The 22157-nt window shown below is 39.7% G+C and overlaps 1 protein-coding gene and 1 long non-coding RNA gene across 3 annotated transcripts in view; one reads left to right on the top strand and one right to left on the bottom strand.

The window, feature by feature from the left end:
- NTRK2 (neurotrophic receptor tyrosine kinase 2) overlaps positions 1-22157 on the bottom strand; it is a 205347-nt gene that overhangs the window by 17908 nt on the left and 165282 nt on the right. The window lies entirely within an intron of this gene.
- Positions 5920-22152, top strand: LOC114055932. The gene is made up of 5 exons (XR_003570875.1): positions 5920-6100; positions 6271-6479; positions 10991-11113; positions 11580-11645; positions 21489-22152. It is a non-coding gene; the product is annotated as an uncharacterized LOC114055932 (long non-coding RNA).

Here is a 22157-nt window from a genome sequence, read left to right as displayed (position 1 = left end):
TTTAATCCTGAGGTTCATCTGCCGGGGCCAAGCACGCTTGGACGGTGGCAGCGAGGTCCTCAGGACGTAGATGGATTGCCTTACAGGGCTAACGAGCTCCATCTGCCCGGGGAGGGGCCCCGACCGGGAATCGAACCCGGGTCTCTGCAGTGACAGTGCAGTGAATTTTCCCCTGGACCACCGGGGGCTCCCAATACACATATACCTTTTAATGAAGGGCTGTTATTTTTTCCCTTTTCCATAATTTGTTTTCCTTCAATTGGAGCCTCTTAATTTTGGGTTTATAATTGCTCAGAAAGAGAAATTTGGGTCTTTTCTCCTAACCTATCCTCAGCAAAAGACCCTTGTCTCATTTAAACCGTTAATAAAGCTCTAATACTGTTTGTGAATCTTTGTACTTCAGAATATTTTTCATCTGCTTCAGCTGAAAACTTTTGAAATATTGTTTCATAAAGTCTGCATTTCCTTTTGAAGTCATGCGACTTTATAATACTCTTTGGGCATGTTTAGGACGATCCACACAGAGCATAATTACATGCACTCGATGTTCCTATTAAAATATTATGTGCTTCAGGCCTTAGTATATAATTTTCTTTGCTTTCTTGCCAGGCAAATCTATTTATTCTTTCTGTGTATTAGGCCACCATCTTCTCCTAAGCCTACATCCTGACCTCTGTGGTTATTTCTGTGGAAAATGTCTCTGCATCTTGTATCCATCTGAGGTTCTCATTAGCCTTGACCTCATGCCTTGGCTACATCCCCTTTTTATTTTCCTTTTCTCTTTGCTAGATAGCAGTTCTCCTTCAAAGCACTAGACCTAAGAGATTTTTGTTAATGAAAAGCAGATGCAACCCTAAGAAGATTCTCCCCTGAAAGAATCTTCTTCTTATCATAATGATTTTGAGTTTGAAAACCACCATATTGTGCAAGACCATTCCGTATGATTACTCCAGCCTTCCACGACATCCTAAATGATTGTCTATTTTATAACATATTAATTTTAGCAGTGAGCTTATCACTGACTAGGTAACACTGTCAAAGGAGGCTGCCTTGCTAGTATGGCAATTGCATGTGAATACTGACATTGTAGATTAATTTCCCCCAAGTTGCTGAACCGTGTATTTATCTGTTTTAATTTGCTTTTCAATTCTTTTGCACATTTTACATAGTTACTGCTGTATGAATGTCTGGGTGCTCTGTTGCTGAGAACCTTGAACTAAGTAGTGAAGGAACTGGATTAATTCAAGATTCATGAAGACACCATCACAAAGGATATGTCACTTAATTTTGACATGTTACTGTCTATATGTATATATATATAAACCTATACATATATATACGTTTTTAGTATGATAATAAATGCACTGCAGTATATTTGATAAAGGTGCTTAGGTTGTACTGAGATCTCACTGTTATGGTCAGTATGTCATCTCTGGTGGGAAGCAAAAGATGGTTCCAGTCTTCTGTGAGAACTGTTAAGCTATGGAAACAGTCAGGTGGAACTTAGCCATTTGAAAGGTAGAAACAGGGCTCCACGTAATTTCTTTGCCCGTTTTGAAGAGATAACAATGAATATCATATGCGAGCCAATATAGAATGTGCTTCTATCAGACAGGAATTAAGTATGACAATTCCTGAAAAAAATGCAACCCAACTTCTTGCCCTTTAAGGTCAGAGCGCTGTCCAGAGTCCATGTCCTGTGGCCAGAGGACACAGTAACAGTAAAAGGAAGTTATTTTCTCCAAGACTGTCTTGGCTCTAGAGAAAGCAGGGAGAATGTTCCTTGTTAAATGAATCTAATATGGTTTACTCCCTCTAATGCACTTGCTCAAATAAGGGCCTCTTTATGCTCAGCAGGAGCACTTTAATGGAGAAGCATCTACTAAATGAAGCAACAACATGACACCCTCACCCTGGCAAATAGGGAAACGAATCAAGATGAATATCAATAGAAGAGAAAAGAAGGTGTAGGTATGGGAAAAGCACAGAGGGTGAAAATGCAAAATGGTCACAACCATAAAACCAGGATATGCAGGAATATATGACCATCCAGCCTGCTTTCTATTGCAAAGCATCTCCAGTAAGCGAGCACACAAGCAGTCATCAGTGAGCACTATGGTCCACCTAACGCTCTCATTGCAGTCCGTCCTCTTATGGATGGGAAGACTCTTGCAGCTCTAATCCTACATGTGCCTTTCAGTTATTTCAGTAAATACCCAGTAACATTAAGAGCCTCCTGTATCCTATGATGAGAACACTGCCAAGTTACAAGAAGCGTCAGCTCTTTTCTACTTCAGGAAAAGGAATGCAATATTCAGAATGAACAATGCTGAAAAGAATACAATACTCAGCAAAATAATAATAACTATAATTTCACCTCTCCGTCATGGAGGACACAAAACTGCAGTGTCCTTGCTCACTTGCTTTTCATCTGTGAGAGATGGATAAGGAACTAAAGAGGGAATAAAGGCAGAACTGCTACCTTCTGTAAGAGAACATAAACACATCTTTGCACTGCCTTGCCAGACCCATGGGCCCTTACTGGCAGTAGGCAAGGCAACTTCCAATGACTCCTGGGGGATTTCAGAGGTTGTGAGCAACTGTCAAAAAGCCCTGATGAAACTATGCTTTTCAGCTGTCACTACCAGAAATAGGGCTTTCCATTGAGTCATGGAGTCAGGGCAAGCCTCTGAGCTTTCTCTAGGTGAAACTCAGGGAGAGGTTTGGGGAAAGAACCACAGCATACAGACTGTCCCCAAATTTCTATAGGTTATGTCTGCAACCATAGGAACAAATTGTTGTTCCCTCCAAAACAGTTAATGCATTTACATTCTGTCTTGCAGCAGAAGTACAAATTTTGATTATTGAGCATTTTAACTGAGATTCTCTTCTGAAATGTGTAACACTGGGCCAATGAGCCTTTTAATTACTATCCATATCCTAGTTCTCTGAGAAGCCTGAGCTCAAATACACAACTGCCAAGCAAGACACTTGTAAATACCTTTATTATTTGTCTCCAAGGCTTGCATTCTGTTGTCATTATTTCACACCAAGGGTAAAATTAAATCTCTGTGGGACCACACCAAGGGCAGGGCATGCCATGCCAGTTGCTCATGATGCTCCCAGGTGGAGAGCAAGGGAAGTAATACTATGCACCTTCTGCTGATTATTAGCACTGAGATGGATGCCAGTCACAACAATGTATTTTCCACCAATTCATGTCTGAATAATTAATTTAATTAATTATATAATATATAGTGGGAAAATCTTCTTATGATTTTTATTTTCAGGATTTAAATGTATTTAAAAATTATTCTTTTATGATAACACTATATTATCACTGTTAATATTAATTATGATAATAATAGCATTATGTATACAAAGAAAGAGAAAAATGCCCTAATTTAAATGAAAGCTAGGACTTCATCTATAAGCATGAGGTGGGATGCTGGTTCCAGAATTCAACCATCTTTAGTATTCTGAAATAATGGACATTATTTTTACACTGTGCCATGGTATCCAGAATCAGCTGATGTGCAATTGAGCCTAGATCTTTTTGTTCTGTATTGCCAATACAAAGAAGTAGAGAGAAGAATTAAGCTTTGTAAAGGAAGAGATGGTTGTATTAGTCTAAGGACTGACTAACAGAAGAATCACAACAACTTTTGACTATCATGCTAATACATTGTGGTTCAGAAGAATCAGAAGCAGAAGAATGAGAGAATGGGATAAGCAGAATAAGGAGTCAACAAGGCAATGGGAAAGTTCCCCTTGTACTTCTGAACTGAGAACGTCTCCCCTGAAACTTCTCTTTCCCCAATAAATCCGAACTAATCTAAATTTAAATGAACTTCTACCTAGGCTACTTACAGTACCCTTATTATTCCATTCAACAAAACCATTGTGGTCATAAAAATAAGTGCTTCTCTTTTTGAGAATTACTGATGTTTTGAAATGCCTTTGATTCTGTATCAGGCAAAATTTTTTGAAAATTTTCTCAAAAATTTGACACAGTCTTGAGCAAGAAATTTCAAAAATAAAAATGTTGGTGTTTCCCAGCAAAACTAAGCAGCCAGATGCTCCTGAAGTATTTCCATTTGACTGGAAACTTAACACAAAGTGTTAATAATAAACAGATAATTAAAAAGAATATGAGACTGATACTCAATTTAGGTCACACATTCTACTGTATGCCTTTTGGTATTGTGCATCTTCTAAATGGGTTCTGAAATGAAGCAAAGACCTATAGAGGTCTGTTAAGAAAAATCTCAGCAGTGTCTGCTGCTGGAGGGCTAGAAGGTGGAAGGGAACATTATGCTTTTGGAGGGCAGCTTCCTGCAGACAGTGGCGCTTCCTTGAATATGTGGGAATGTAACATTCAGGGGATTCCCAGAGTGTTTCAAGCCCTGGGCAGTTTGGCATAGTGAGAGGTTGGCAGGGGCATGAGGAGTGGCTCAATGCAGATTCACTGGTCTCTAAATTGTTTCCATTATCACTTCCAGGAGGAATTCCTCCCCTGTGCAAAACTGCTGCATACTCAAGATTTGCACTGAGGAAAGATACATTTTACAGAGATTCACAGGACAAAAAACAAAAAACCAAATCTTCACACTAGATCAATAAAACATGTCTTAAAACAGGTAAAGCATTAAAATATACTATAGGGACCAAACACATATTGGGAAGAGAATGGATTATTTTACAGCCTAAACAACAGCAAGCAACAACAAAATGATTAATTAATACGCAAATCCTTCTGGAATTTCTCTAGGCAGACTCTTTCCATGGAAAGTGAAATGATGGGAGAAAGTAGTCATCAGTTGTTAAAAGAAAATCAAAGTCTGGAATACCACCAGTCAATGTCCTGTTAAGGTACTCAGAATGCTCTCCTTCTAGACATTAAATATTTTAACATTACTGTATCACAACAGAATTAATCCATCTAACAGTCTCTGACTCTGTCCTGGTTTCAGCTGTGATATAGTTAATTTTCTTCTTACTAGCTAGTACAGTGCTCTGTTTTGGATTTGAGAATGTTGACAACACACTGATGTTTTAGTTGTTGCCAAGTAGTGCTTACCCTGAGTCAATGACTTTCCAGTTTCCCATGCTCTGCCAGCCAGCAGGTGCACAAGACGCCATGAGGGATTGCGGCCAGAAAAACTGATCCAAACTGGCCAAACAAACATTCCATACCATACAACATCATGCTTGGTATATAAACTTGGGGCAGTTGGCTGGAAGCCACGGATCACTGCTCATGGATGAGCTGGCATTGGTGCTGAGCAATTGTACTGTGCACTTCTCTTTTTCCTTAGGTTTTATTCCTCTCTAATAATATAAATATTAAATACAATATTTATTAGAATTCTACTTTCTATCAATGATTAATCTTATCTCAACCTGTAAGTTTTACTTCTTTCTGATTCTCCCTCCCATCCCACCAGAGATGGGGAGTGAGCATGGGTCTGCATGGTAATTAGTTGCCAGCTGGGCAACGGCACACTGTCACATTGCATTGCCTATTCAGAAACATTACAGAAAATGTACAATTCCTGTGCATCTGCATAAAATACAGACAGCTCTTACTGAAATATTGTCAACCCAGGACAAAATGTTGCAACCATTTAAGAGAATGGAGACTTTTAAAAAAACCCCTTTGGTCTAGGCAAAGAATTTAGGAAAAATACTGTGTCTAACAGAAACTGGGTGCTCTAACAGGAGGGGGCAGCATGCTGCTTGGCATCAAACCCACAATGTAGCAGAGTCCTGTTCTCTGTTCCCATGAAAAAACGCCCTGGTCTTCAAGCTGCATCTTTTCCATAAATTGAATTTTGCCATGTGCTACAAGCTAAGAAGCAGGAGAGAAAATATCAAATCTTAATCTGACTTCACTACTTCTTTTCCTCTCTGCAGTTATCCAGCTGAACGTCACCATAGTACCTGGCTGGTCATCAAATGCACAAATTTCAGAATGCATAATTTTTGTCCCTGTTCGTGCCCAGCAGGAAGTTAGGGGATTTGCCTAAATGGGGTTTTCAGACCCCATTTAGCTTGTGGGGTGTGAATGATGCTGGAGAGGTCATCTGTAGGAGAGCAGGTAGGTGTATGGTGTGTTATTCTGTCCTTCAGGTCCCGCCTGCTGCAGCCATCTTCCCCTGGTTGCCGTGCAGCCTAGGAACCCCTACTGCTGCCACTGCAGCCTGGCCCTGCATACTAATTGGCACATTTAATGACTTTCTCTTGCTCTCCTTCCCTTCTCCTCCTAAGCTGCTGTCTGGGAGCAGGAGAGCCCGGCTGCCATGGAAACCATGCCTTCAAACACCCTGAACTTGCAGCACTAGCCTTGGGAGAGGATTCCAGTGGTGAAGCTCAAAGAACGGGATGCTGGAGGCGGTGTAAAGGTGGAGAAGTGGGAAGGTGTAAGGTTGACTGTGGCAGGAACATGTCTGGGCTGTTCAGCCAAGACACTGCACAAGGTGAATGTATACTGGGCATAAGAAATCAGACATTTACAGGAAAAAGAGGTTAACTCTCTGTTACCCATGTTTTTCTTCCAAATGTTTCAAGTGTCTTTCTGCCCCTCTCTCCCATCCACTTACTGTCTGGATCAAATACCCCTAATATATGCACATACCATGTCATCAAAGGGGTTTTGACAATCCCAAATATGACTCACACATCTCAAAAGACTGTTTGCAGCTAGAAAAAGTGCTGATTTCAGTGAGCAAAAGGTTTGAGGGGGCCTCAAGCACAAGCTGCCAGAAGACAAACTGCTGTCTAGGCAATAAGGCTATGATCCTGTGCCCAGCCTTTCAGTCCTACCTCCCTTTCCCAGACCAGCCACTGGACTGGAGTTGCATGAAAATGAAGCATTTGCGGCACTGCCTGTATGCACTGACGCCTTTTCTAGGCTGGCACCTAGTTCAACTCCAGCTCTGTGTCCAAAAGCATTCTGGTCCCTGCTTCAGGCTGTGTGACTGTGGGAATTGCACTTTTGTTCTCAGTTCTGTCTGTTGAGGATCACTGGCCATTTAATGAGGGTAAGATGAGTGTACACTTCAATCTGAGTTAGCACCCAAATTTTAGCCTTTGAAATACACTGTCACTTGCACCCAGTCTCCTCGTAAGCTTTCAGGCCAGCAATGGAGAATGTCCTTGCATCTCTTTTTCCTAAGCAAAACTCCCCATGCTATGATTTATTCATGAAGGGATCCCTCAGAAGGTCAATCAAACTGGCGTGCTCCCAAAAACAAACAAAACAGGGAAGAAGAAAACCTCACTGGGTCAGCACTTTTCTGAAGACTAAATGGAACTGTTTATATCCCAGGCAGACTCACTCATGCAACGGACATAACAAATGTTTCAGCTCTCCTTCTCTGTCGCAACCACTTAAACAACCAGCTTAATACTGAAAATTTACTTCAGATTAAAGTGGGAACTTGCTAACCCATGAAACATTGCAGGGTTTTGAAGGTGAAGCACTCCAGACACCCAACAAAGATACTACTTGGTATTCCTGTGAAAAAGGGGGATCTGCTGCAGCACAGGCTGGGGAGCACAGTGAGACAGGTCTTAGGCATAACAACAAAGGACAGCTCAACCGGCCTCCCACAAATATATTTCCTCTTTAGCTAAGACCAGCAAAAGGAGACTTAGGCTTGGATTTTTTATTTCAGGCACTAATGTTGTCTTGCACCTGATCTTGCCATTGACTTGAAAAGGAAAAGGACTGCCCCATTATAAATTTCAATACGCTAGGTCTGTCACACATGAGTTGCTACTACAGCACAAACTGGTACCTAAAAGTTGAAGAAGTGCAGGAGTGTTTCCAAGATATAAGAATGCCTAACCTAAAAGAGAAAACTGTTTTACAGGGTTTGCAGCATTTGTGTAAGCCACCCCTTTAATGCAACTTAAAAGTGATTTTATTTAATAGAAAATAAGGTTTGAAACAGAAATTATTATAGGATTACAGGAAGGAAAATATTTTTTCAGCAAATAGAGAAGCTGGTTAACATTACCAGGACCAAAGGGCATTCACCTGAATTTGAAGGTGTGCAGGTGGGACACTGCAGGTGTATGACCATCATTAAAAAGAGCAGCTATGTGAGAGAGCTGCTGATGCATGCACAAAACCAGTCTGTCTGTATTCTTCTGAGCAGAGTGGGAAACAAAACCATCTGTAGAAAGGGATCCCGCTCTACCAGCCCAGTGGAGGTCCACAGGATGAATGTGAACAAAGGCAATACAGCAGACAAAGCATATGTGGATTTTCAAAACATCTTTGATAAGGCTCTACATCAAAGATTATTAAAAAAAAAAAACAAAACAAAACTGCTGCAAAGGCCTTTTAATGGACTGAAGGTTAGTTAAAGGACAAGAAGCAGAAAAGAGGACAGGAGCACTTCAAGATGATTCTCAGGACAGAGAGGAAGCACTAGTGGAGTTCCCAGAGGTCAGTGTTAGGACAAGCTACATTCAACATCTTCAGTGGCTAGAAGATGGGAAGACATTGTCAATTAGTCCAAGTGACAGGGTGATACCAAGTTCTTGAAGAGGCTTTTTAAACTGAGAGAGCAGGCAGCAGATGAGCCTAATGCAGTTAGCTAAATGCATGATAAACAGATGTAATAACTAGTAACCTATGTTTACACCCTGCCCTGGCAGCCACAAATTGGGAAGGAGGTTTTGGAGCCGTCTCCAACACCAACAGCTCAGTGAGAAACACCCACTAGAAAAACCCGAGACATTGAGCATCACCAGAACAAGTACCAACGACATGGCACAGGGCATTATTCTGCTACATTATGAAGCCATGGACCCTTACTGGACTTTAGTGTGCAGTTGTGGTCTTCACAGCTTGAGGAGGACATAATGTAGCCAGAGAGGCACAGAATAGGAGAACTAAACTTAGGTTGAGGCTTACAAACTCATTAAAGTAATGGATAAATTGAGGTCAATCAGGAACAACTGCAGAATTGTTATTAACAAAGTCTGAAATATTGTAACAAAAGAATACTCAACAAAATTAGTAGGAACTAAATTCAGAACACATGAAAGCACTTTTTCACATAATGGGTACTAGAATTCTGGAACTTGCTGCCACAATTAGGAATGCAGACAGTACCAGCAGATGCAAACAAAGATAAGACAAATCCATGAACTGGTTCATGCACAGATAGTAACAGCAACTGTCAAGAATAAACCTAACATCCCACATCCTGACATTATAGATTCTGGCATAGCATAAGAAAATGCCCTCAAAAATGGCCAAAGACAGGGCAGATAGCTTACAAGCAAATGTGATTTACATTTAAGAACAGGCTCAGTCATTTCTTACGAAGGCCGGTGAGGCTTATGAATATGGAGCTGGCTTGGGCAAGTCAGCAGAGTATCTGCCTAGTCAGAGAAAATCATGGCAAAATGGAGAGACCCATGTATCTATGAGATGTCTAATTTTGAAGGTGGGCCCAGTTTGTACTTTGTTGCTTATTTTTATGTACCATGTGTATTTCACATCAGTGGGTTAAACTTTTCATTTGGAAGGGAAATAGAAAATTCCTCTTGCATGTTGAATTAAAACATAATGAAATGTTTGAAGATCTTTGGCATTTTACAAAAAGTCCTGCAAAGTTGGGCTTCTGAGCAGGCAACAACACTTATGTGTAGTGGATAAAGGCAGAAGCATTTGTGAATATAATTCATCACTGCAACTGCTCACATGCTTACAACTGTATCATTACTATATAAATATTTTTATATCACATATATGATGTATAAAGGTGGGTTTTTTTGCTCTGGAGTGAAAGCTTCCAGCACTAGTAGGAATCTAAATATGCATTATGGAAAACATTTTTAATTACAGGATATAATAATGTTTTTCCACAGAATCTTTTTTAAATACTGTACATTTGCTACATTGTGTTTAGCAAATGAGGGAGCTCTTAAATATCACTTCTTAATCTCACCACTTGGTGTGTATGTGGTCACCTGGCTAACTCTTTCCACATATAATTTTATGCAAACACAAAAGTTCCCTGCAACATATCAGAAATTACATTTGAACACGGAAAGTTCAAACTGCAGCACAGACACCTGGTTCCTCATTCACCAGATTGACTATGCTTTCCTGGAACTGCTGTACTAAAAGAATGTAGAACGGGTCAGCACTGGGACCTTTTTGCTGGCTTTCAGAGGAACACATGCTCTTCCTACTTGTGGAATACCCAGGAGGAGAATATGCTGCCTTGACAGGAACACAGTGGCAGAGCTGTAGCAGGAGGGAACACAGCTTCTCCACAGTTTCTCCAGATACTGTGGGAGCCAAGCCCTTTTTAGCAGTGTGCTGGAGTGGCTTGGGCAGTCATGCAAGCTCAGCCTTAAGCAATGCAGCGGAGGAGGCTACGGGAATCTTTTATGTCAGGAAGTGTTTAGCAACCTACTCCCATATATCCTCATCATAGAATGGTTACATTTTAATGGGACCTTAAAGATCACATAGTTCCAATTCCCTTGCCATAGGAAGGGACAACTTCCACTGGACCAGACTGCTCAAAGCCCCATCCAGTCTGGCCTTGAATATTTCCAGGGATGGGACATCCACAACTTCTCTGGGCAACCTGTTCCAGTGTCTCACCATCCACACAGTAAAGAATTTCTTCCTAATATCTAAATTAAACCTACCCTCTTTTAGTTTAAAGGCATTTCCCCTTGTCTTATCACTACCTGTCCTTGTAAAAAGTCCCTCTCCAGCTCTCTTGTAGCCCTTTTAGTTACATGACCCCAGAGCTGGACGCAGTACTCCACGTGGAGTTTAACAAAACTGGAAAAGAACAATAATACAGATTTAGTTATGCACACTTCCCCTCCTCTCCCAACACTTCCCTTTCCCTACCCCACTCTTTCATGTACATGAAAGAAACAATTTTAGCGTTAACACATCAAAAACTATTGAAACCAAATGAGTATCTGTGTCTTTTAATTTCAGGACCTTAATCTGTCATACTGGAAAATTTAAGATCAGGGTTTTTTTCTACAAAGAAAGTGCTGAGGTGAAAGACTGCAAATTGCAGTTTAAGAGTTGAACACCAGAAGAATCTTGGAAGGACAAGTAAACTCACTGTTTTGTTTGTGTTTCATGGGGGTGGGGGATTTGCTAATTTAGAGGGTAGTAATCTGGAAATAGCCACCTGGTAATAACTAATCTAACTCGCCTGTCCCCAGAAGTCTCCAGACTCCTTTCAAATTCTGAGTAGCTGCTCTTTAAAAGGCACAGAATCATCCCATATAATTAAAATTACAGTTGCAGAGTGATAGTCTCTGGGACTTCAACATGGAGCAAAATTTCTATAGGCACCCTGCAACTTGTGTTTCCTGCTATTCAAGGCTCCCAATGCTTGCAGTGAAGAGCAAGACCAAAAAAAATACGCCCAGACACCTGCTAGAAATCAAATAACTCATCTTGATGCTATTCAACAGGGTTCCAGCCTCAGCAATAGAAGAAAGAATGAACCATTAAGTGAATTTCAAGGCAACTTCTATTAGTTGCCTTCCTAAGAGAATATTTTTTTTTCTAGAAGTTGTGGAAGCTATTAGGAAGGTGGACTGAGAGAAAAATACCATTCTCCTTTTGAGAATAACAGGTTGTCGTGGTTTTGCTCACCAGCCAACCCCTGGGGCTGAGGATGGTTTTGTACAGGTGGATTTCTGGAGAAAAAGCCAATCAAAACTTTTAGTAATGCCTTTGCTAATTACATATTTAAGAAAAAAGGAAGTGAAGCTTGTTGCACAATTGAAATTAGGAGCAGTAGCCATGTAGGAGCGGCAGCAGGCCCCAAGGAGGGCCAGGGCCCCCTCCTGCCCTGGCCTTGGGCTGGGGGCAGGTGTGGCATAATGAAGTCTCGGCTCCCTCATGCATCAACTTACGCCAGTATAGGGTCCTCCACGAGCAACATGGGGGTCTCCTCACTCCAAAAAACTTCCACAGGTGGCAGGGGTTTATTTTTCAATCTTTTCCCTGCTGAAGGGAGACAGAGAGAGTGAGAGAGGAGGGAGAAGCAGCCCCCCCTTCGAACTTCTCTCCTCTCTCCTCCAGCTGCTAGCTTTGCCCTTGGATACTTCGTTATCTCTCTGCCGGAATTTCTTCTGCAGCGTTTCTTGTCCAAGTAGTCAGTAATTCCCTAATTTTTTTTTTTCTCTACTCCGTTATAGGAGAGAAGGGGGGCTTCAGTGCCACACCTGTCCCTGGCCCAAAGCCGGGGGAGGAGGGGGCCCTTGCCTTCCTTGAGGCCTGCTGCTGCTCCTGCATAGCTACCAATTTCATCTGCGCCACAAGCTTCTCTACCATTTTTCTTAAATATGTAATTAGCAAAGGCGTTACTAAAAGTTTTGATACATATAAGTTTATTACATCTTCTGGTGTTACATCCATTAGAAAAATTAGCCTTTATCCATTTCCCTATCTCCACTATGCAAGACTGGGGCAGACTGCCTGACAGAGTGTCCTGTTTGTCATATCAGTGTTGGGTTGCTGGACTTTATCATCATCTTGGGGATCTCGATCTCCAGAACTTGAACAGAATTTTGGAAATTGAATGCTCCAGAGTGCCTAAGGCTGTAATGGCTTTGTGCTCTCTGTGAAAGAAGTTTGGAGCATGGCACATAATATGCAATAATGAATGTGATTAATCTGCATTCATTAAAATGCCAGGGAGAACTCAGCATAATCCAGGGCTGAAGCCCCAGTGTTCCACTTTGCAGGTGAAGATGTAGCCTTTTGACCTAAGGTGAGCTTCTACCTTACTGAATCAGGGTCATAATAAATCTTGTCACTGACAGAAGCCATTCATGTTCTCAGATGGGAACAAGCTGAAAAGATAAGTTCAAACTGTCACTCATCAAAAAAAAAAAAAAAAAAAAAAAAAAAAAAAAAAAAAAAAAAAAAAAAAGAAAATGTGAAGAAAATAGAAAGGAGATACAGTTTGAGCAGAGGCAGATAGGCAGATCAGATCTTCTTACATGTTTTCTTCCTTTAAGATCTTCTTCTGATTTTAACTAATAACAAATGGAGGACATGGGGAAATAAGGTCAAAGCAATATTTCCTTCAGCTATTGTCAAACAGAAGCATCTGTAGAGCTGGAACCCAACCTGCCTGGAACATTGAGGGTTAAAGTCTAATTAAACCTAACCAAAGTCAAAGGTGGGAAGACTGCAGGAAGAATTAAAGAACAGGTTTTCCCTGTTCATAGAGAAGATACAGTCAGGCCTGATTTTCTGCTGAGTGTGTAGTTTTGTACACAGTGAGAGAAGAAGTTCCAAATAAGAGTTGCAGAACTCTTGGCAAGTATTTTCATAAATAAGAAATATTTATTTTCAAAACTTTTTCCATGACATGAAAATTCAGCCAGTGTGAAATGTCTTTCATAAATACTAGAAACTCTACTTTGAATATGCTGTGCCAACTAAAGATGGAGTAAACTGATCTAGACAAAATAAAATACCTATGCTTCAAACTGCTACTCTTACTGGTGCTCTGATAAACCAAATACTTCTGACACTATCAGGAGTTTTCGTTCTTTATACGCTTCAAGGTACCTGCTAAGAATTAGATGGGGTACACCAAGTCCTCTGGTCCTCTTGCATCCTACCACACAATTTATCTACATTAAATCATTCTCTTCATAAATTGGACATTACCACCTTAAAATGAGACAATTTTCTTCCCAATTCACAGGCTGTCGAAGGAACCCATTCCTCTGAGGGAAATCTTTTCAAGTCTCTTGCTTAAATTCTTTCATCCCTAATGTTTATTTTATCCTTTTGATGCACTCATATAACACAGTTCCTTTAGACTATCCTTCAACAACGATCTTAATCAGGAATGCCCTTTTACTGTCTTATGGTTTGGAGAAGTATTCTATCCACTCTGCAACCACGAAAAAAAAAAGCTTGTTTTTCAGCTGGATTGTTTAATTAACAAAGTTATTTCAGTGGTTACAGAAACACCTGTGCTGGTGCAGAAAAGTAGATGATGCAGGAATTAGCTGTCAAGACCAGCAGGAGAGCAGGACCTCTACTATAGACATCAGGGGTGGTTTATGCTACTTAAAGAGTTCACTGACCTCTCTGTCTCCAATCATAAAACAGGCTCTCATTGTACCTCACTCCTTGAGGATCTCTTCTCTATGCCTCTTCCAGGCTTACCTTGCACATGTTCTTAGTGCCATTGGCCACTTTGCCTATATCTTCGTATTTATCAGTATCCTTTCAAGACTTGATGTTAAAAATTAATTTTGCTTCCAGGCCAAACTAACTCTCCTTCCCACATCATTATGTCTGTAGTGGCAATACTTTCCTTCTCATACTCTTGACATTTGAACAGTCATGAAACTGTTAATATAAACTTTCCAAAGTCAGTATCAAATGCTTCTTGGCACTTTTCACTCTATCCCTTTTTGTCCATTAGTCTTTCTTTCTTCAGTGTTTTTGCTTACTTCCAGTGTCCTTTATGAGGTGAAAACACCAATGGTTTTGCAACCTATTGCTCCTCACTTTCTCCTGTGATTTAGGGATACAACTTCTATTTACTTTCTGCACCTTTATTTAAATAAAATCTGCATTTTCCCCATTCTTAAGCTGATCCTAACAACTAATTACCTCTATTTTTCAGAGTAGAAAGGCTGAAAAAGCAGCAGCAGAAGGTCAATATTAAAAGAGGTACTCCTAAAATTTTGAGTTCTCAATTATTTTAAAGACAGGAATTCTGAGAATCTCAGGCAGTTTTTAAATCCATCAATACCCCTGTGAACTATACTTACAATGGGAAGTTATTCAACTACAGGTGCAGACTAATTGCCTATTTATGTAATCCAAAGGCTAAACAGATCCAGAGCTATTCCTTTTTTGTTTTCTCTTTTTCCTATCTTTCATCTTAAAGAAATCTATTAAGATGTAAAATACTGCCAGATTAAAAGGAATAACTAAGGAAAGAAGCATTATTTACATTTTTTTTCTGATTGTGCCAATTAACATAATGCTGTTTTCCATATTCTTAATGACATAACTGAGTACATATAAACACAAGCTACCTTTAAGGCAGCTAGGTTGGACTTTATGAGTAGCACAAGCAAGTGTATGCCCTGAAAAGGAACATTCATCCTGCTTCTGAATAGCTTTGCAGTCTGCATCAAGCTCATGTCAGTTTTTGAGCTAGCAGTGTCTGCAGACAAGACATACCTTCCATCTCACAATCTCCAGTGAAGCTGTGTAAACCTCTCTGTGAAAGTCATTTGCATTTTCTAGTTTATGCCAATTTAGCTCTGCTTAAATCTGTACTTGAAGGGCTTTTAACTATGTGTAGTACAGCACAGCTTTCAGTTTTCTCCTTTCTATTTAGTGTTTTATTCTAAGTCAAGTTGATTGAGGTGGAAAACAAGGTTAATACTGAATATGTGGGCATATACAAACTCCAAAACCACTATTTAGTCTATTTCCACATTGAGATGGAAACATTTGTTGGTCAAAAACGTATGTTCTTCCAAACATGACTGGTGCAAAAAAACATAATTGTATGTGCCCATGCAGTCATGTAGAATTCTGCAAGATGGATTTTTAATTACTTTCAGCAGAAATCCCTTTGCAGAAAATGACAGTCTTGGGCCTATATATGTTAAACAATATATAAGCTCTATTTTGCAGATTCAAGTAGTATCTATTTGTTTTCTGCTGAGAGACGCATTCCACTCACTCTGCATTGGCATTGACCTTTACTGTAACACAGTTACGCTTTTCCCACACAAGTATTCAACATTAGATTCTTTTCTCTAAAAATGCTTGATATGGCATGAGAGACCAGTCTAAGAATATTTGAGGATACTCAAGGAGCATGGAAAAGTCACGCAATTGAAAACTTCAAAATTCCCTTTTCCATCCCTTTCAATCTAGAAGACGAGATGTGCTGCCAAAATTACAACATGAAATATTTAGCTCTATTTTGATCTCTCTTTTTTCTCTGTGTCTTGCTTTGCTAAAGATGATTTAAAACTCTGCTTTTTGAATCCAAAAAACAAACAGCTCATGCTTAGGACAGTCTGCCAAGAATGCAGGCCCTGCCCTTTGCTTAGCTCACAAGCAAGAAAAATCTCCTACACGGATAGTACCAGCCAGTATGCTGCACTAAATCTCACCATCAGAAAATAACACTGAGAGCATAATCAGCTGCAAAAGGACTGCATGCAGAGCAGTAATTTGCAAAGAGCCCAGCCTTTCAGTTAGCCTTTCAAAGCGACTTGGTGGTGACAGGCGTCTGGTAAATCAATCTGGAAAGAATCCATATTCTCCAGATAACATCACAATTTTACTTTGGGGGCCTGGGCTGAGGCAGTATGAGGAACATAGATGACAAAAACATTAGGACAAACGATTTGTAATCATCATGACTGTCATTCATTTGCCTCTTTCCCCCTTGCCCCCCCCTCCATAATATTTATACTGACTCTGAAATAATTGCAACCCTGGTGTGTTATCAAAGAATATCTGACAATATATTGAATTAACAGTTCTTTATCTTCTTAAAATTCTCCCAGAAAGAAAAAAAAAAAAGAAAAGAGAAAAAGAGAAAGAAAACAAGAGTAATTTCTTTCCTCAGATAAAATGTCTCCCCTTTCTGTGTACATCATTTAATTCAGATTTACAGAGACATAATCTTAAAGGTGATAAAATAATCTGAAGGACTTCCTTCACACATGCCTTGGAAGGGACTAGATGAAGTTATAAAATAATTCTTTAAGGGAAGCTCAGACTACATCACATTTTGCATATTAGTTGAACCCCCCACCAGCTTACATTTCCAGCAAAACATTGGTTTGCAACATGGTGTGGTATGCAAGGATTGGATCACGGCTGATGTGATTTTTTTTCCCCACTCCTTAGATTCAGCAATGAACACAGAAGTGAAACCAGACATAAAGCCATTACAAATTTGCAATTAATAAAGTAAAAATCCTGGTTCAGTGATATCAATGCCAGTTTGCTCATTGGTCTTGAAGATAGACAAGTCTAAATTATTTGAATATGTACCAGTGTCTTTCTGCCTTCTATAAAAATTGTATAGGCTACAAAACTAACTTATGTCATAATAATTTTCAACAGTAAAAGAAAAAAACCCCAGTACTTTATGCTTTACAGCATTGAAGTCTCAAGGTTCCTTTATCTCTAAATGGCTTTTAATCTGTTTTATTTTCATTATCTACTCCTTTATTACAAAGGATTATTAATTTTTGTAAATACATATCTGCAGCCTTATACACCATAGCTCTTCCTTACAGTTCTGGCTTCTAAACATGTGATTATGTGAATAATTGAAATTACATTCATTTTAAAATGTTCACTTCTAGAATTTGCAGTTATAGAGAAAATCTCGAACGCAGTTACATGGAACAGAGGACTAAAGACGGTTCGCTGATGCCCAAGTATCATGGGTGTATATAATTTAAACTTCTTCCACCTCTACCTTTGAAGCAGTTGGGTTTCTTTGCACTCCATTGCTTTCACTTACAAAATTCTCTCATACATTCTCAGTCATGCCAGTGCATACTTATTTGTTTCTGAGGCAGCAATGACCTTTTGCTTAAATAGTTCTTTAGCTTCTTTGTTATATACATCTTGCCCTGTTATATTTCTTGTTCACAACTCTTGCCATTAGCAACACGGCCCAGGAAAGCAAAGACACCTTATAGAATCTAGCAATTATTTGCTTGATAAAGTGTAAGAATTTAGTTAGCCAGTAGGGAAATGATTAAACTAAGGATTTATTTCAGTAATTAGAACTACCAATGTTGTAGCATTTCTTGTGTGGAAAAAAATGGCACTACATGTATTTTCCGGAATGTTGCAGGAAATAGTTTGGTCTGAACTTGCTACATCAGCTAGGATACAGATTCTTGAAAATCACTCATTAGTTGCTTCTCTGACCTGAGGGCCTGCCACACCACTGGTCTTCATGACTCAGCTCTGAATAGAGTGGTTTAGACAAACTCCTCAGAAGATTAATCCCGAAAAGCATTCTTATTTCCAGAGTTCCTCGTCACATAATACATAGAGGAATGTAGCGCTGTAAACAAAACCAAATTCAAACAGTCTTTCCTCAAAATTGTCACAAAGGCAAAAATGCCACAGCAAATTAAAAGCATGGTGATTACATGCCAAATCAAGAGTTAAAATACCAACTAAAAGCTTACTACATTGATCAGTGAAGACAGGAGATGTAACTTCAACTAAGTTCAAATGTTTTCATAAGTGTTAAAGTGCAGCTTACTTAGTCAGATTGTTAAACTTCTGACCAACATGCATACATGTTGGGAAATTGCTTGAAAACAGACAATATAACTTTTATATCTCTCTGGAGAACTCCACAAATATGATTAAATAAGGTAATAATTTTAAAACTTCAATGGGTCTGACTGCTCTCCATCCAAACATCCACTGCGGCAATATCAAGCCGTGGATGAAATGAAGTGGAAGAGAAGTAGTAACTGATTGTAAATCAAATTTAATGCAAGCTCATCAAATCCTCAAGGACTGGACAGCAGTGTTGCAAGGATACTTTTAAGGGGCAAATAAATAGTAACTTTTCAAAGCAAATTCAAAAGTAGGCTAGGTATTTTTCTCAAAAGCATTTCAGTATACTGGGAAGAATGAAGTTACTTCCCATTCATGTGGCTTTGCTTTTGCAGGTTTGTTTATCCACTTGAAGGAGACAGAAGCATTTGAGTCACCATGATCTTTTCTAACTCTTTTATACCTGTCCTTGGTATCAGATGAATATTACCTCATGCATCTTAAATAAGGCCTTCATCTCTTCCTAAAGTTAGGCCACATCAAGAAACTTAACAGATTTTATACGTGTTTTGGCTCTGTTTTATGTAAGACTGGATTAACGCAAAATCAAGTTATCTCTGAAGTCTAATTACAAAGTTCCTGAGACTTCAGGATGCAGTATCAGTTCATTTCTGGGGCCCTCACTTTTTGGAAGCTTGGAGAGCTGTTCCTGACAACTTGTCAAAAACTTTGTTACTGTTCATCATGTCTGGTATTGAAAAGAATTCACAAAAGCATATGTGTTACAGCTACATAGGTAATCTAAAGCATAGGTTCTTTGTCACCATGTTCTCTGTCACTGACACCAACAGCCTCAGATTGACCCAAGTCTTCCCTTTCCTTCCACTCTGTGCTGGAGTGGACACATGCTCCATCACACAGACAAAGGACTCAGAGGACAGTGAAGAGCTAAATGATCTTCAGGGGCTTTCCCATTTTCATCACCACCAGTAGCTCTTTGCTATGCCACAGATGAAACTACAGAGCCAGGTTTGTAGGTTCTGCTCTATTCCTAGCTGGTGCTATTCCTCTCATCTTCTTCATCCGTCCTGTTACACATAGCCCTTCAGAGTCCAATTGTCTAGTTCTTCCTTCCCGTGCTTCCTGAGTTCTGTGAGCCAAAAGAGTGCCATTGTTCTTCAGGCCCAGGGTAAAAAATGCATATTTAGGAAAACTGCCTAGCAACTGCCTTCCTAGTGCAAGGAGAGAGGCCATTTGCATAAGAAAACCTTCCAGCTGGAAGCCTGCAAAGACTCTGCTGGGAGCTGATTCTGTGACCAGACATCAAAGGAGAAGTCCCCTTTAAGTCCTGCTCACCCTGGGTGGCCTTTCTGTACTATCCCCACCATCGGTGGAGGCACTGGCACAGCCACACAGAGTGCACGAGTACTCTGCACAGAAGCCAGAAGCTGCCACTCCGGTTTCCGAGTGTGCTCCCAGAGATCTTTTACTCATTCTGTTCCTACATCATCTTTTCCTCACGCTGTGGACATCATACATCAAAAAGTCAACTGTTTAAGCTGTTAACCTGTGGAGTTCTGTAATTTGTTTTCCACATTTCCTGACAAAAGTGATATTCTGTTGCACTACAGTACAGTATCTCCAGTATTTACACATGGTTCCTCTCCATAATTACTAAAAGGCATTATTAGTCTGCACAGAGGCCCAAGAACAAAAAACTATAGAATTAATTAATAATTAATATTAATTAATAATTTCTCTTACCTGGTCTGTAGAAAAAGTTGCCCATAAACTTTTCACTTTCTAAAGCCCTGGACAAAACATTGGCTCTAGTAAACTCAACAGAATTAGCCTCTACCAATACTCCAAGTACAATCCAGCAAATTGTGAACAGGGATGGGATTGAGGACATGGCTCTCTTATGTGCTAATCATCAAACAACAGTTAAATCGTTTCAGCACCTGCAAAAAATAGCTTTGTAGAGCTGTGCTGCTACTTAATGGAATGAGGCGATTACGATCACAGTTCTGCAAATTGCAGTTCCTAAGGCTAATTTCAATGTGTGAATCACTGCTTTCCTGCAATTTATATCCATATGTGTGGTTATTTTTGAGAATGATTCAGTTTTGTATGTATAATTTTAAAAGGACTTTTTAAGTTAATGAACATCTGTGCTAAGAGCCCCTCAACAGAAAAGCTTGTGTCAGCCACTGATGACGCTGCGTAAACTTCCTGTTATCCTATAGGCATACATGTGGATCCTAAGGCTCTTACCAACTGTATACTGCAGGAGTAATCCAGCTGAAAACCACACCATTAAAATGCTTTAACAATGGTGTGGGAAACCCAAAATGTCCATGAATTTGAAAACTGTAATATCTGTTTTATAACCAAAATAGGACCAAACAGTAAATCTGCAATGCTTTTAACAGAAGCAAATAAAAAAAAGGGGAAAATTTCAAAATACTTTGATATTTTGATTGACATATATTCAACACTTTTAGCTATAGATCAACAGGACATCTATAGCTATATATATATATAGCTATAGCTATATATGTATCTATAGCTATAACAGAAAGCTACAGGTCAACAGGATTTCTGCATAACATATATTTCTAGGTACTGCCTTCTGGCTTGAACTTTTTTTCTCAAGATGAACCTATTTCTTGACATCCTGCATGAGAACCACATTGGTGTAAATCTAATGGAGGTAGATTTACAAAGGAATAATTAGGCACTGAAATTCAATGGGTAATCAAGTAACTGCTCACAGAGCAAGGTCACTCTTCTTTAGATTGTCTTTTCATCAGCTTCATTTTTCAATCTCGTTATTATGGGTTTTTGTTTCTGCCCTCTTTACATTCTTTAATCTCACAGACTAAAAGAGAATATACTCCAGAAGCCATAAAAACTGTCTTCCTATTTGCATATTTCCTGGGAAAGGGGTCTTAAATCTGGCAAATTGAAGTATGTCACAACCTTCCAGTTAAAAATCTCACTTTCTGTATTACCGACCTGTCATTAACCCTGCAAGACGGATGTTAATAAGAACCCACTGTTAAATGCAGCACACTACATATGTTGGACATCTGATGTTCCTTCTCCTAACTGTAATACGGAAAACTTTCTTGGACTCCCCTCTTAGGATCTGTGTCAGTGAAAACAGATGGAAACAGAATTGTACATAGGACCAATGACCCTGGTGTGAAGATGATGAGAAAACTTCACTTAGGAGGTGACTACATCTACAGATGTGCTAAAAAGGTGGAACTGTACTGCCTTGAGACAAAGCTGAAATGGGGTTTTCTGTGAAGAACTGAGCAGGTTAGACAACTGCAATTCCAGATAAAACACCAGCAGTCAAGGTTGTGTAAGTACAAGCTGGGGAAAGAGCATGCCACAGAACATACTCTGGCATGGGCAAGTAGTAACAGGCATCAAGCCATGGTGCTAATCCTTCTTCATCAGGATAATGCTATGTCCTGGTGCATACAAGTTCCTAAATGATGACACTGACTGGAGTGACCTTTAGGAAGCCCTCTCAAATCATTAGGCCTAATTCTTCTTGTGATTATGTTACTTTAACTTCAGAGCTACTGCACTGACTTCAAGGCAGTTGGTTTGGATTTACATCTCTCAAGCTGGCCTATTATTTCCTGTATTGTTTCCAGTTGCATGAAATCATCTGTGCATGTCCTCCAGGGCTGCTGAAACCCTCTGTCCTCCCCAGCACTACACATGATGCAATGAGCCTCTGATGGAGGAGGAAAGTCGAGAAGTCCATGTAGGGAAGCAGATAATTTCCTTTAGAGCA

This window comes from Empidonax traillii, unplaced genomic scaffold (assembly GCF_003031625.1).
Source record: "Empidonax traillii isolate 1590-97213 ecotype Southwest subspecies unplaced genomic scaffold, ASM303162v1 scaffold6:size4315531, whole genome shotgun sequence".
NCBI lineage: Eukaryota > Metazoa > Chordata > Aves > Passeriformes > Tyrannidae > Empidonax > Empidonax traillii.
This window is presented reverse-complemented; position numbering and strand designations above follow the sequence as displayed.